Source organism: Apium graveolens, chromosome 6 (assembly GCF_009905375.1).
Source record: "Apium graveolens cultivar Ventura chromosome 6, ASM990537v1, whole genome shotgun sequence".
Lineage (NCBI taxonomy): Eukaryota > Viridiplantae > Streptophyta > Magnoliopsida > Apiales > Apiaceae > Apium > Apium graveolens.
In genome coordinates this window covers 230,378,725-230,395,145 of record NC_133652.1, presented here as the reverse complement: position 1 = coordinate 230,395,145, position 16,421 = coordinate 230,378,725, and positions in this window count along the sequence as shown.

Below are 16,421 nucleotides of genomic sequence, written 5' to 3'. Positions count from 1 at the left end.
GATTTTCTTTCCAAGGGAAATGAACACCTAGTGTGTAAGCTATTGCGAACCATATATGGTTTAAAGCAAGCTTCTCGTAGATGGAACATCCGTTTTGATGAGACAATCAAAGAGTTTGGTTTTATCAAAAACATAGATGAACCATGTGTCTACAAAAAGGTTAGTGGGAGCGCGGTAACATTTCTTCTATTGTATTGAAAGAGGAGACGTCAAGAGAGTTGACATACATAATAACATAGCAGACCCACTCACAAAGCCACTTTCTCAAAGTCACTTTGATCGTCATAAAGACAAGATGGGTATTAGATACCAGAGTGATTGGCTTTAGTACAAGTGGGAGATTGAAAGAGATGTGTCCTAAGTCCAATCATGTATGATGATTTAGGAATAACTTTTATGTAATCTGTTTTGATTTCATTGATATTGATAAAAGACTTGTTTTAGTTTTTGTTAGATATATTTGATAATGTCATGGCTAATATGATTTATGTTTAGTTTTCAGATCTTACTTAAACAGGATAAATCAGTACTTACTGGAAGTCAGGACTTAAGGATATCAGTACTTATATTATCAGGAGATAATCATCAGAAGATGGATATCAGAACTTAAGTACTGAAGGACATTCAGATAAGGACATCAGCTGATTAAAGGAAAGAAGATCGAGATAAGCATAAGAAGAGATATGCATGAAGAAGGAATTCTATGAAGAATAGAATACTTGGAAGAAAAGATATCTGATTGATATATTTTAGGAAGCAGAATTATATTCCATATCAATTAGCGATTATCTTGTAACTGTGTAGTATATAAACACAGACATAGGGTTTACACTATAAGTGTTGTCATATTCGAGAAAATTATTCATATAACCCTAGCAGCTCTCGTGATATTTGTTCATCACTGAGAGGTAACAGTTCCATACTGTAACAGAGTTTATTATTTCAATAAAGTTTGTTTTCTGTTAATTGAGATATTAAAGTTCGATTTGATTGTACTTTACACTGTATTCACCCCCTCTACAGTGTGTGTGACCTAACAAGTGGTATCAGAGCCTATCTGTTAACGCACATACAGTTCAAGATCCAAACACAATCATGTCTGACACAGAAACTCCAACTAAGCCTACCAAAACTGAAGAACCTCCAAAGACACAAATTTAAAGTAGGTATGAGACCATCAGAGTTCCCATACTGAGACCATCTGAATATGCCATATGGAAGATGAGGATGACCATGTTTATGGAAGCTACAGATCCAGAATATCTTGATAGAATCAAGGAAGGACCTCACAAACCAACCAAGCTCGTTGTTGCAGTTGCATGTGAAGCAGCAAAGACTGTACCAAAGGAGAAGAGTGATTATACTGTTGAAGATATCGCATCAATTGCTAAGGATGCTAAGGTACGACACTTACTGCATAGTGCCATTGATAATGTAATGTCAAATAGGGTAATTAACTGCAAGACTGCAAAGGAGACATGGGATACTCTGGAAATAAGGTGTCAGGGAACTGATACAATTAAGAAGAACAGGAAGACAATACTCACTCAAGAGTATGAACACTTTGACTCAAAGGCTAATGAGTCATTGACTGATTTATATGATAGATTTGTCAAACTCTTGAATGATCTGTCACTGGTTAATAAGGAGTATGATCTTGAAGATTCAAACCTTAAATTCCTGTTAGCTCTTCCTGAATGTTGGGATTTGAAGGTAACAACAATAAGAGATAACTATAGTCTTGATGAGACAACTCTTGATGAAATTTATGGAATGCTCAAGACTCATGAACTTGAGATGGAATAAAGAAGCAAGAGGAAATGAGGAAAGTCAAGGACAGTTGCTCTTAAAGCTGAAGAAGAATCCCCCAAGGCAGCTACCTCAAGGAAAGACAAGGGTAAAGCTCTTTTCACAAAGTCTGATACTGAGTCATCAAGTTCTGAAAATGACGATGACTCAGATTCTGAAAGCTTGCCTGAGACTGATGCTGATGAGGAGATGATGAAGCTGTGTGCTCTTATGGTGAAAGGGATCACAAAGATTGCATACAGGAAGTTCAGGAAGGGAAAGAAGTTTTCCAGGAAAGGCACAAGTTCTAATAAGAAGAATTTCAGAAGATCTGAGGGCAGAGGATGAAAGTCTGATAGAGGAGATTATACCAATGTCAAATGCTATAATTGTGGTAAGAAAGGCCACATATCTCCTGATTGCAAGAAAGTGAAGGGTGACAAAGGCAAGGCTCTTGTCACAAAGAAGAAAAGCTGGACAGACACCTCAGACTCTGAAAGTGAGGAGAACTATGCTTTGATGGCAAATGCTGATAAAGCAAGTGCTGAGAGCAGTTCTGAAGCTGCTGAAACAAAGGTACCTCAGACTACTTATACTTTTTATACTGATGATATTAATGAGTTGAGAAGATATCTTAAAACCATGTTTGTTAGTTATAGAGATCAAACTTTAACATGTGAAAGATTAACTTCTGAAAATCTTGCTTTTAAGAAAAGAAATGATTTCTTAGAAAAAGAGTTAGTTATGTTCCATCAAACTCAGAATGATAGAGATGATGCTTTTTATGTTAGGGATGAAGTTCTAAAAATGAATGAATCTCTAAAAACTGAGTTAGAAAAGGAAAGAGAGATTATCAGGACTTGGACTAACTCTGGCAGAACAACTCAAAATTTGCTAAGTAGTGAAAATTGGAAAGAGGGCTTAGGTTATGGAGATGATAAGAATGATAAAGGAACTGTAAAAATTAAGCCTGTTGTTGTTAAGCAAATGCCAAAGTTAAAACCTGTTAAGTTTGTAACTGTAAAGTCTGATAATGAGAAATTAGAAGTTAAAGAGGGATTAACTTCTGACAAACTAAAACAGGAAAAGACAGCTGAAGTAAACATAGGCTTAATGACTAAGAAGCAGCTTAAGCATAAGCTGAAAGATGTTAAGAATGCAAACAAGGTAAAATCACCTAGGAAAAATAGGAATGGAAAGGAAGGTGTGAATAAAAGCAATGATTATAAGCCTGTTCCTGAAGCTCCTAGGAAAACGTGTCATAACTGTGGAAGTTCTAACCATCTGGCTTCTTTTTGTAGGAAGAATAAGAACATAAACTCCTTACCTTCAAAGTCAGGAGTTAAGAGTCAGTCTGTTAGATATAAGCCACAAAATCCTTGTTTTCATTGTGGTAGTTTATGGCATTTCATTTATACTTGTAAGGAATATCATAGTTTGTACTATGATTATTATCAAATAAAACCTTCTTTAAAGAAAGTTTCCATTGTTCCTTCTAGTGTAAATTCTGATTCAAAGTCTGATAGTGTAAATTCTGATAAGAAAAATGTTAACATAAACTCTGATGCTAAATCCGCTGCAAATGCTAACAAACTTGATAAGGACAAAGGATCCAAGCAAGTCTGGGTCCTTAAAACTAATCATTAGTGGTCTTTGTGATTGCAGGGCAACAGGAAAAATATCCTAGTTCTGGACAGTGGATGTTCAGGACATATGACTGGAAATAAAGCTCTGCTATCAGACTTTATGGAGAAAGCTGGCCCAAGTGTTTCTTATGGAGATGGCAACATTGGAAAAACATTGGGATATGGCAATATCAATCTTGGGAATGTCATCATTAAAGAAGTAGCTCTAGTCTCAGGACTTAAACACAATCTGCTAAGTATAAGTCAAATCTGTGACAGAGGTTATCATGTTGATTTCTTTGAAGAACACTGTGAAGTTGTGAGTAAATCTAAAGGCAAAGTTGTTCTAAAAGGATACAGGCGTGGTAACATTTATGAAGCTAAGCTTTGAACAAGTACTGATGGTTCTGCAATCTGTCTGATGAGTAGAGCATCAATTGAAGAAAGCTGGAATTGGCACAAGAAACTCTCTCATTTAAATTTCAACAATATAAATGAACTAGTCAAGAAAGATCTTGTGAGAGGACTGCCAAAGTCAGTATTTACTCCTGATGACCTTTGTGATTCTTGTCAGAAGGCTAAACAAAGAAAATCCTCATTCAAGAGCAAGACTGAATCATCAATTCTTGAGCCTTATCACCTACTACATGTTGATCTATTTGGTCCAGTAAATGTCATGTCTATTGCAAAGAAGAAATTTTCTATGGTCATAGTGGATGAGTTCACCAGATACACATGGGTGTATTTCTTGCACACAAAAAGTGAAACTGCATCTATCTTGATTGATCATGTCAAATAACTGGATAAATTGGTCAAAGATTCTGTGAAGACAATAAGGAGTGATAATGGCACTGAGTTCAAGAATTTGATAATGGAAGAGTTCTGTAAAAACCATGGAATTAAGCAGGAATTCTCTACTCCTGGAACTCCACAGCAAAATGGAGTTGTTGAAAGAATGAATAGAACTCTCATTGAAGCTGCACGTACAATGCTTGAAGAAGCAAAGCTTCCAACCTATTTCTGGGCTGAAGCTGTGCAGACTGCTTGTCTTACTCAAAATGCAACACTCATTAACAAGCAAGGAAAGACACCATATGAGATGGTGAAGAAAAAGAAGCCAAATCTGAAGTATTTTCATGTATTTGGATGCAACTGTTTTGTTCTCAAGACTCATCCTGAACAGCTATCCAAATTTGATCTAAAAGCTGATGAAGGAATCTTTGTTGGATATCCACTTTCCACAAAAGCCTTCAGAGTCTATAATCTGAGAACAAGAGTGGTCATGGAATCTATCAATGTCTCTTTTGATGACAAGAAGATTACTGGACTTGAAGATTTTATTGATCATGATCAGCTGAGATTTGAAAATGAAGACTCAAATTCTGATACTGAAAATCCTGACAGTCTAAGTCCTGATACTGTAAACTCTGATGGATTAAACTCTGAAGTTATTGAAACTGTGGTGACTACGCCAAAGGAAGATACACCTATGCAGGGGGAGCATACTCAAGATCTTACCACATCTCAAGAAGCATCAGAACATACATCTGGCTCTTCAAGTTCTGATAAGCCAAGTTCTGATAGTTCTGAAAATCTATATTCTGAAGAATCCAACTCAGAGAGCATAGTTTCAGGGGGAGCATCAGAAAATGAAAATGAAGACAGCATGGATAATGGGGGAGCATCCAGTTCTAGAGAAAACCTTCCATCTGCAAGGAAGTGGACTAAATCACATACATCTGATTTGATAATTGGAAATCCTGATGCAGATGTCAGAACTAGAACAGGTACTTCAAATGAATATCTTTACAATTCTTTTCTTTCTCAGACTGAGCCAAAGAAAGTGGAAGAAGCTCTTCAAGATACTGATTGGGTGCAAGCAATGCAGGAAGAGTTAAATGAATTTGAAAGAAACAAAGTCTGGACCCTAGTGCCAAGACCAAAAAATAGATCTGTTGTTGGTACAAAGTGGGTATTCAAAAACAAAACTGACAGTGATGGCATAATTACAAGAAATAAGGCAAGGCTGGTTGCAAAAGGATATTCTCAACATGAGGGAATTGATTATGATGAAACATTTGCACCAGTTGCTAGGTTAGAAGCAATAAGGATATTTTTGGCTTATGCTGCTCACAAAAAGTTTACTGTCTTTCAAATGGATGTGAAAAGTGCTTTTCTCAATGAAGAATTGGAGGAGGAAGTATATGTTGAACAACCTCCAGGCTTTGTAGATTCCAAATATCCAGATTATGTCTACAGGCTAGATAAAGCACTTTATGGACTTAAGCAAGCTCCTAGAGCATGGTCTGAGACTTTAGCTCGGTTTCTTCTGGAAAGTGAATTTACCAGAGGAACAATAGACAAAACACTGTTCTACCTCAACCATGGAAAGGACTTACTTCTGGTCCAGATTTATGTTGATGATATCATTTTTCGATCTATAAATGACAGACTTTGCAAAAAGTTTGCCAAACTGATGCAGTCAAGGTATCAGATGAGTATGATGGGGGAACTTAGCTATTTTCTGGGCCTTCAAGTCAAGCATAATGAAGAAGGAACTTTTATTTGTCAAACGAAGTACACCAGAAACTTGCTGAAGAAATTTGGAATGCAAGATTATTCAAGTGCATCCACTCCCATGGCCACTGCAATAAAACTAGACAAGGATACTGGTAAATCAGTAGATATTACTGATTACAGAGGTATGATTGGCTCTGTACTCTATCTAATTGCTAGTAGACCTGATATCATGTATGCTACCTGTCTTTGTGCAAGATTTCAAGCAGATTCAAGAGAACCTCAGAGAACCTCACTTAACAGCTGTGAAAAGAATTTTCAAGTATCTTAAAGGAACAGCTGATCTGGGATTGTGGTATCCCAGAGAATCAGATTTTAAACTAATAGGTTACTCAGATGCAGATTTTGCAGGTTGCAAAATTGACAGGAAAAGCACGAGTGGAAGCTGCCAATTTCTTGGAGGCAGATTGGTTTCTTGGTTTAGCAAGAAATAAAAGTCAATTTCCACATCAACTGCAGAAGCAAAGTACATTGCTGCAGAAAGCTATTGTGCACAGATTCTTTGGATGAAGAATCAGTTACTGGATTATGGGTTAACATATTTCAAAATCTCTATTTACTGTGATAATCAAAGTGCTATAGCTATGAAAGGTAATCTAGTTCAACACTCAATGACAAAGCACATCAGCATCAGATACCACTTCATAAGGGAACATGTGGATGAAGGTACAGTGGAATTGCACTTTGTTCCAACAAATCAACAACTAGCAGATATCTTCACCAAACCATTGTGTGAAGCTACTTTTACAAGATTGGTAAATGAACTTGGAATGGTTTCAGGTTCTTTTGATAAATCTGCTTAGTTTTGTTCTGATGCATCAGACTTTATGATCAGTATTTACAGAAATTACTCTTTTTGTGTATTCTGTGCTTAATTGAAAACTTGCTTAAGTACTGACTGTTGTCTGATGTAAATTTCTAAACTCTGATAGTGATATGTCTGTTTAGGTAACTATTCAATCCTATGAGGATACCTGTGCTAGATGCTGACCTAGTAATCTTCAATATACTAATGATCCCATGTTAGAAGTAATTATTTCTGTGGAAATCTATTGACACAAGCAAATTCTAATATTGAGCTTAGTTGAATATTACTTTGTCTATCTTATTACTAAGTCACAAACTAGAATAATGCTACTCATCTGTTAAGTTCTGATGCTAGTAAATCTGTTGAATTTACTAAGTGCTGATAAACCTCACTTATCAAAAGAAATAGAAAAAGAAACAAGGATTAAAAATCAGGTACTCCTTTGAGATCTAGAGAAAAAATGTGGAAGGAAAGACCCAAGTGCATTGCTGGTATTAAGTAATATGCATCAGAAAAGCAAATAAAATATTTTCTTGGTGACTTTTCACACTCTGTGATTACTGGAGAAATACTCTGATAATAGCATAAATTCTGATAAGCAGTCGTGACTCACTTACACTAAGAAGCCACTGTAAAATGGAATTTAAAAAGATGCACAAAATTAACACAAAATAGTTGAGGTGGACTCAAGCATGAATTCATTCAATAGTAGGTTTCAGAATAATGACATGTTTTTAGTATAATTTTAGTTATGCCTTATTTCTAAGATGTACTGAAGTGAATTTGACTTTACTCTTTGTCTGATATTTAGCTTAATGCACACACTCCACACTCCATATGAATGATGAAAATAACTGTGGTGATATATGTTATTTAGATGAACAGTTTCTGTGTCACATTGCACAAATTCTGAGGACAAGTTCTGATTGCATGTTCTGATGATTAAGTTCTGAAGAATCTAAATCAGAATTTGTGTGAAGCCTTACTAAGATAGGCATTCATTTTTCGAGTTAAGAAATCATGTTTTGATGACCGTTAAGTTCTGATATAAGTCTAAGTTCTGATATTAAATTCTGATTCTTTACTTGACTTATTTGTGGATAAAATTTAAAAACAGTCTCAGCTTAAACCAGAATATGTTGAAGTGGAAGATTAACAGTCACTATATTTAGGGATAGTGGTACTCGTACATGCACAGTCAATTTTTACTTGCTACTTGTGCGCATTAAACCATGTTTTACCTTTCCAATGATTGTTTTTCTTTTTCCAAGTCTGGGGAGACGAGGTAGAATTAATTCTACCTGTCAGCATTAAATTTCTTTGCGTCTCCTGGCATTCTCTTGCCTATATAAACAACCACTTCACATCAGCTTTCCCATCAAATCTTTTATCACAAACTCACCTTCATAATCTTTATATCAAAAACACCATGGTAAATTACAATATGTTTCTGAACTATGAAACATTTAACATGGAGCTGAGCTGTGAAGCCTGGCAGCAGGAATGGCATGTCACTGCCATTCCTGATGAGATATGGGACTCCGTTCCCAAGGAGGTACTTACCCACCTCCTGTTCTTCTACATGGACTATCATCGCCATCTGGAGCGATTGGAGGAGGAAAGGCTGGAAGCTCTCCGCCAGCAAGAGTGAATCATACGACTCGCTATTCTGTTTGTCGAGAGTAGGAAGAAGAAATGATTTATTTTATTCTTCCTATTTTTCTTCATCATCAGCCTTGCCCTGCTTCTTGAGCTAGGACAAAGGCTGTTGATATTAGGTTTAGCAGCTTAGGGCAATCTTGTAAAAGTTCTGATGTACTTTAAATTTCATGAATGTATTCTCTCAATATATTAATGAAATTTCTTTTTTTTGCAAGTTCTTGTCTCTGAGATGTTCTGAAATGTATTAATAAATCCTGATAAATATTCATATTCTGATGACCATTATAATCTAAATTTAACTTAAGTTCTGATTTTACAGTACTTGTTCCCTTGATTTATTTTGGTTATACTCATTCGAATTTTTTTTAGAATATTGGTGTTACAGTAAAATAAAATTAATTGAATAAGTGAAAACAATTTCAATTCTGAATTAAAATTGATTTACCTTGATTAATGGAATAACTGGGTAAGTGGAACGGTTTTTCCTTGAAAAACTGCAAGTGGGTAAGTAATGATTACTGTTTTCCCGTGCCCATTAACTATTCGTTATTACTGCATGTCTGACAGGTGTCCAACGATTACATTTTTTTTTCAAAAGTATAAGTAAGACAGAGAGAGGATTTTCTAATCTTTTATTCACTTTTATATTTTTTCTCTCTATTTGCTTTTACTCTTTTTCTTCTTCTAACGTTGGTTTTTCATATAGACATTCTATCAAACACCTAACATGCACTTATAAATCTCGATTATTTTCATGGCACCTAAGGATTTAATCATTGATGAAGCTAAATTTGTTCCAAACAACTATGCTGCAATTCTTGATAATGCTGAAGCTCCGTCTGATTTGCATTTTGTGCAAGATCTTCTTGCACACAGTGAAATCGGGTATGCATTGACCCAACCTTCAGTCTTCTCAAGCCAACAAGTTCTGACATTTTGGAGGACTGGAAACTTTGATAATGGTGGTCAAAATGGTACTCCTAGTATTGTTTTCGAAGTGGGTGATTCTACATATGTTGTCACTCCTGATACAATACGCAAGGCTCTACATCTACCAGAAGGATGTACTTTTTCAACTCCAGAGGAATCAGCTCTTCAGGAGTTAATGGCCAGTTTGGGGTATGAGCAGAGTTTGGCAAAACTTGGGCAGTTGAAATGGGCTCATATCAGGAGGGAATGGAGCTTCTTCTTCGACTGCATCACTAAAGCTTTTGGGAACAAGTGTTCAAATTTTGATGTCATCCCTATAATGAGTCAGCACATCGGGTATGCTATCATTAACCAAACTCATTTTGATTTTGCAACTGCTGTAATAGGTTTTATTGGGGATAGGATGACAGAGGATATGAATGTTGTCTACTTTGCTAGATTCTGTCAACTTATATATACTTTTTGTACTAATGAACCTCAACTAGCCAGTACCTTAACTCCACCTTTCAAAGTTGCAAAACGTTACTTTAATGACCTGGTAAATGCTGACACTAAGAAACAAGTGGTTAGACCTTTACAGATTCCTCAGTCTGTAAAACAGATCTTAGTAAATGCTGATCCTGAATCTTATAGATCTGTTTATCCCAATGTCCAACCAACCACCATATCCCAAACACCACAACAACCATCAGAACATACCACCCATACTACTCAACCAACCCTCAGGCAATATCTCAAATCATATCTCACCACTGCACAGAAAGTTCAATCTTCATCCTCAGAACCTACTGTGAAGCCTTCATCTTCCAAGCCAAAGAGGACAAAGACTGTTCCTCAAACACCTCAAAAGAGAAGGAGGATTGTTTTGAGAGATGAGTCAGACAGTGAGGAATAAGTTTCTACATCAGAACCTGTTGTCAAAGAAGCTGAGAAAGTTTCTTCTTAGAAGGATTCTGGAATTGGGGGATCTAAGCTTCTCAAACGGCTTAGACGAATGACTGTTGCTGCAACTTCCAAGGAATCCATATCTTCAAAGAGATACAAGAAACAGAGGGCAAAAAGGCCAGTTTCAGATGATGAAGAAGAAGCAGCTAAGGAAGGAGATCAGGAATCTCTGATCTCACAAGAAAAGGAATCTGCTAAAGTCCCTACTTCTCCATTAACTTCAACTAAGGAAGCTGTTACTGAAATGGCCAACACACCTTCTGTGTCTCCTAAGACTGTATCTCCTGTTAATTCAGGCACAAGTGCTGATATTGATATCCAGAACTTGGTTGTGCCTGAAGTATTTTACTTAGAAGCTCCAACAGCAACTAATCCGTCAACAACACCTGTGACTGATGCTGCTCAAACTCCAGAATTATCTACTACACCTTCTCTGCATCTAGTTGCTGATGATCAGAATATAGGTGAGCATCAGGATATGGCTGTTGATCAGAACTTGGAACCAGATCAGCAATTAGAGGATGCTGAAGCCTCCATTGCTACTCATACTGTTATTTTATCAGAAGATACTAATTCTAAAAGTTTTGATGCTGCAAATGCTGGAGATACTGGTGATGCTGCTCCAAATACAGATGCTGATGAAGCAGGTCCTTCAGGATATGCCCCTCAACAAACTGTTCTTAAATCTGAACTTGTTAAGAAGTTTGTTACAAGAGCACCAGTGCCTTGGAGTGAAACTTCTGCAGGACAGGAGTGGACTAAGGAATGGAACTCAATTACTTGTGTTCCATCTGCAAAGAATCTGGCTGAGCACTTGACAAAAGCTGATGATATGTTAAATACTGATGATTTCAAAACACAGCTGAGAGTCACTGCATTGAGTACTAAACATCTACAAGGTCTCCATTCAACTACTCATGCCGAGCTACACAAGATTCAGGAAGATTTCATCAAACAAGAACAAGTTCACAAGATTAACAAGAAAAAATTCTTCCAACCTACCTTTGACAGGATTGCTTATATTGAGAAGACTCAAGAGACCCAACAAGCTCAGATTGATGATATTCTGAAAAAACAAGCTTCTCGGCAATCACAACTTAATGAAATCCAAGCCTCAGTGGAATTGCTTGTCTCTCTTCTATTACCTGCTGATGCCAAAAAGGGGGAGAAAGTAATTAAGTCCAAATGCAAGACTGATAAGACACTGAAAGGGAAGGATGATGAAAAGAATGATCAAGGAAACTCGGGAATGGGTAGAGGTCATAGTCAAGGTAGAGGTTTCTCATCAAGAAAAGCTGAAATCACAAGTCACATGACAAGTTCTGATACTGGGAAATGAATTAGTTCTGCTACTGGTAAAAGGATAAGTTCTGATGAACTTTTAGATCTTGATGAAGAAATGTCAAGACAGTTATTTCTTCAGGAAAATCCAGGAATGGACTTGGAGATTTTAATGGAAGAAGAAGCCAGACTTAAATCAGAGAAAGTCACATCAAAATCTGAAGCTTCTGGTGAAAAGACACTTCCAAAACTCAAAGGCATTGTGATTAAAGAAAGGACAAATACTGAAGTAACATTGGCTAAATCACAACCGTAGATAGATCCAAGATCCAAGGGTAAAGAAAAGGTTGGTGAACCTATCAAGGTTTATGCGCCTCCTGAGAATGAAGAAATCACTGATGAAAAGGATGATCTTGCTCTAACTTCAAGAAAAGTTCTTAAAAGAACCTCTGACATGGCTCAAGTTGTTCAGAGTCAAGAGAAAGTTCTGATATTTTGAAGAAGCAAGTAACCTCTGACACAGCTCAAGTTAACTTGATATCAGAAGATAGATCAAAGAAACTTCTACCAGGATTCACTAAAGCAAAACAGACTCAACCTTTGAAGACTGCTGCAAGTGGTTTTGAAGCAAGAGTAGTTACTGGAAAGGAAGCAAGAGATAAAACTGGATTGGGAAGTGCTGATGAAAGAAGAATACAGAACACTACCAATGATACAACTTCCTTGAGTGAACCAGGTATTGGAGCAACTCCTGAAAGATTGAATCAACTGGAATCTGTACAAATGGTCTACCATACCTACTTGAAAGAACACATCTTGTTGTACTTCATGACAGATGGTAAGGTTTATCATATAAGGCAAAATGCCATTCCATTAAAGTATTTTGAAGAATTGGAGCATGTACTATTCTTACTTCAAGTGGATGACAGATTGACAGGAAGTGCTGCAAACTATTTGAAGGATCAGATTCAGAGACAGAAAAGGCTTTATTCTGTTAAGTCTGACAACACATATGTTCCAAAGTACAGAGATCACAAGGGTGATATAGTTGAAATGAAGCCCAACACTGCTAAGATTATAACTACCTTTCTGGGTTACAGGGATGTGGAATTCAATCTTGAGTCTGATAAGGCATATTTGATCAGATTGGATCAGGATATAAGAAAAGCTAAGATTAATGATCTCAGGGCTGCAATCTTTCAAATTGGTGAAGATACTGCAGAGCTTAAAGATGTTAAAAGGAGGATGATTGATGAACTTAGATATGCTGAGAGATGTTTGTTGAAGATCTATCTCAGAACAACTCCTGACATCAGAGAGATCAGAAGATGAAGCCAAGTCAAGATCTACAACTGATTAAATTCTGATATTTGTATAGACTGAAGCTGTTATCAGAAGTTAAAATATTGGTAAAGCTTTAAGGACTGTAAGTTGTAGTTATCTAGTCTAATTCTCATGCATTTGTACTTAATGTTTTTGACATCATCAAATATTTATTGAACTTGTATATTATGCTAATTTATAAGTTGGGGGAGATTGTTAGATATATTTGATAATGTCATGGCTAATATGATCTATGTTTAGTTTTTAGATCTTACTTAAATAGGATAAATCAGTACTTACTGGAAGTCAGGACTTAAGGATATCAGTACTTATATTATCAGGAGATAATCATCAGAAGATGGATATCAAACTTAAGTACTGAAGGACGTTTAGATAAGGACAACAACTGATTAAAGGAAAGAAGATCGAGATAAGCATAAGAAGAGATATGCATGAAGAAGGAATTCTATGAAGAATAGAATACTTGGAAGAAAAGATATCTGATTGATATATTTTAAGAAGCAGAATTATATTCCATATCAATTAGCGATTATCTTGTAACTGTGTAGTATATAAACACAGACATAGGGTTTACACTATAAGTGTTATCATATTCGAGAAGATTATTCATATAACCCTAACAGCTCTCGTGATATTTGTTCATCACTGAGAGGTAACAGTTCCATACTGTAACAGAGTTTATTGTTTCAATAAAGTTTGTTTTCTGTTAATTGAGATATTAAAGTTCGATTTGATTGTACTTTACAAGTATTATCTGGATAGTCGCGATATGCTGAGAAGTATCCCTCACGATGTAGAATAAATATGATTAATTTATTAATTAATCATATTTAATGAATTAGAGAATTTATATAAATAATGATAAAATAGTTTTATTATTATTTATTTCTACTACCAGTTTAATATTGAACCTACAGGGTCACACCATAAAAGAGAATGATTTAATGGCGGAGGAATTAATTAATCATGGCTGGTAATTATTTATTTATGAAATAAATAATTAATTAGCAGATTTAATAATTGATTAAATGAGATTTAATTAATTCTTAATATTATTAATTAAGAATTTAATTTTGGAAATTAAATCAAGTGAGAGAATTATTTTTTTAAAGTGTTTAGAAAATGGATTAATGATTAAAAGGTGTTTTAATTATTAGTTAATTGGTTAATAAGAATAATCAATTAAAGGGTTAATAATAATAATATTTTATGGAAAATTTTCAGCTGAAAATTTTGCCTATAAATATACTATTATAAACCCTATTTGCCTCAACCCAAATAATTAACCCTAATTCTAAAGTAGAACAAGAGGGAGGCAATTAATTCTCTCAACCTCTTCCTCCTCCATCACATTGTACTCTTGGTGGATACCGGTGGAGTGATTCACACTTGAGGAGCAGCTGCTAGGGATTTCCGTTCATCGTTCTTGGATCGCTATTAAAGACCTCCATTTTTCCATTAACGTAAAACTTCTTAAGGTAAACATACTGAACTACGAATTAAATATTATTTTTCGCATGGATCCTGCGGAGGGTTTCGGTTTTTTTTTAAGATTTAAATTTATGTTTTCGTTGCGTTTATGTGCTAAAAACCCTTCAGAGGAACTGTCCTGTCAGCAATCATCCTAATCAAAGCCTCCCTAGTCACAAAAACATCTCTATACCGCACGAACAGGTCATCATATGCACCCCTGAGCTCATCATATAGGAATGCAGGAATAGTCTCTAACTGGTAACCCATTTGAGTAACAGGATCTATAAATAGTGGTATATCCTAATCGGGAGCAGCAACAATATGGGGTATCGATGGGGTAGCAGGACCATTGTCACACACGGGAGTGGGTGTGACCATAGTAGAGACCAAGGCAGGTGATATGGCAGCTAATAAAGTATGGGATCCCTGACTGAGAGGGACGGGATCTATAGTCATAGCACTAGAAGTACCCATACCAACAGTAGAAGGAGTAGTCCCAGACATAAGAGACTCAAACTGGTACCTATCTGATACCGGCATACCAAGAATCACAGAATAAGTAACTGGAAAAGTCGGGTGAAAGTGTCTCACCAACTCGGCCAACGCAGGATCATCCCCGCACGAAGGAGTAACAACAGTAGAGATAACCGGTGTATAAACCGGCAAAGTAAGAGATGGTAGTGTAGTAAATGGAGATAGAGATCTGAAAGTAGGAGTCATTGTCCCATCTACAGTCTAGTCCACTGGAGACCCAAAAGCTATATCCTGTGGTGGAGTATCCACAAGATCTACAACAACAGGAGGTGGAGGTGGTATCTCCTGGACTGAAATGTCATCTGAATCCATAGTCGGGGGTCTGCATGTCTCGTGAGGATCAGTCTCTGAGTCGCTAGATACTATCATGTAAGCCTCTGATGGATCTGTGTCTGAACTATAGTCCACAACCTCTCGTGGAAAGGGAGTAGGTGATCTGTCTCTAACTAATCTATGGCCTTCCATCTATAAAGGAAATTTATAAATCATTATTATCGATCTTCCACTTTATGTTTTATTATAATATTGTTCTCATAAGTTTATCTACTTATACGTCTATTCTCTTTATCATTTGACCGTAAGCGATCGCTTTTAATAATTATCTTTTATTTTGATCGAGTATCTTATACTCTCGGTGTTCATTATCGTTGTTATTACTCGAATATATATATATATATATATATATATATATATATATAGAGAGTTATATACCTAAGGTATCGCGTATCCTAGGTAATATAACTACAGGTCTGATACCATCCCTGTAATGCCCCCAAACCCACCTTACCTGGATTTAGGTCATTACGATACCATGCTCTGTACCTGCATAATTTATTCCATACATATAATATATTTTATTAAGGGATGGGACTCCATTCCCCATAAGTCTCAAGATCTTTCATCACACTATCTTATTATTATTACATATCGAGAGTACAAGTCTTACAAATTTATTTATATAGGTGACTATGTCAACCCGATAATTATACTAGGTACTGTCTACTCCGAATTACACCTTGGAAGTGCCTTCCCTTTTCGAGCTCTGACTAACTGTTCGTCATTTCCTTCCTCACACTTTACTGTTTAAGAATAATAATATAATACAAGGGTGAGAATAATATGCTCAGCAAGTATATCCAGTTCAACAATAAAATTAGGAATTTACCAAAACTATTCAATACAAAGCGATAGGGGATGAGTGCAAAATATCAACAACATACATATAAATTATTTATCAAATTTACCCACACAACAGTAGAATTCTCGAATTTGCAATGCTCAACTATTTATCAGAAACTGGTCATTTTCCACCTCGGTGCCACAACAATGCGATCAACTATCGCCAGGCACCTTCACCCGCGAACTTACACTTGCGCGATCACGACTCGTAGTACAGCTCACAAACATACATTAATATGGCCGGCCTAAAAGGGGTTGACGTCTCAACCCTCGGC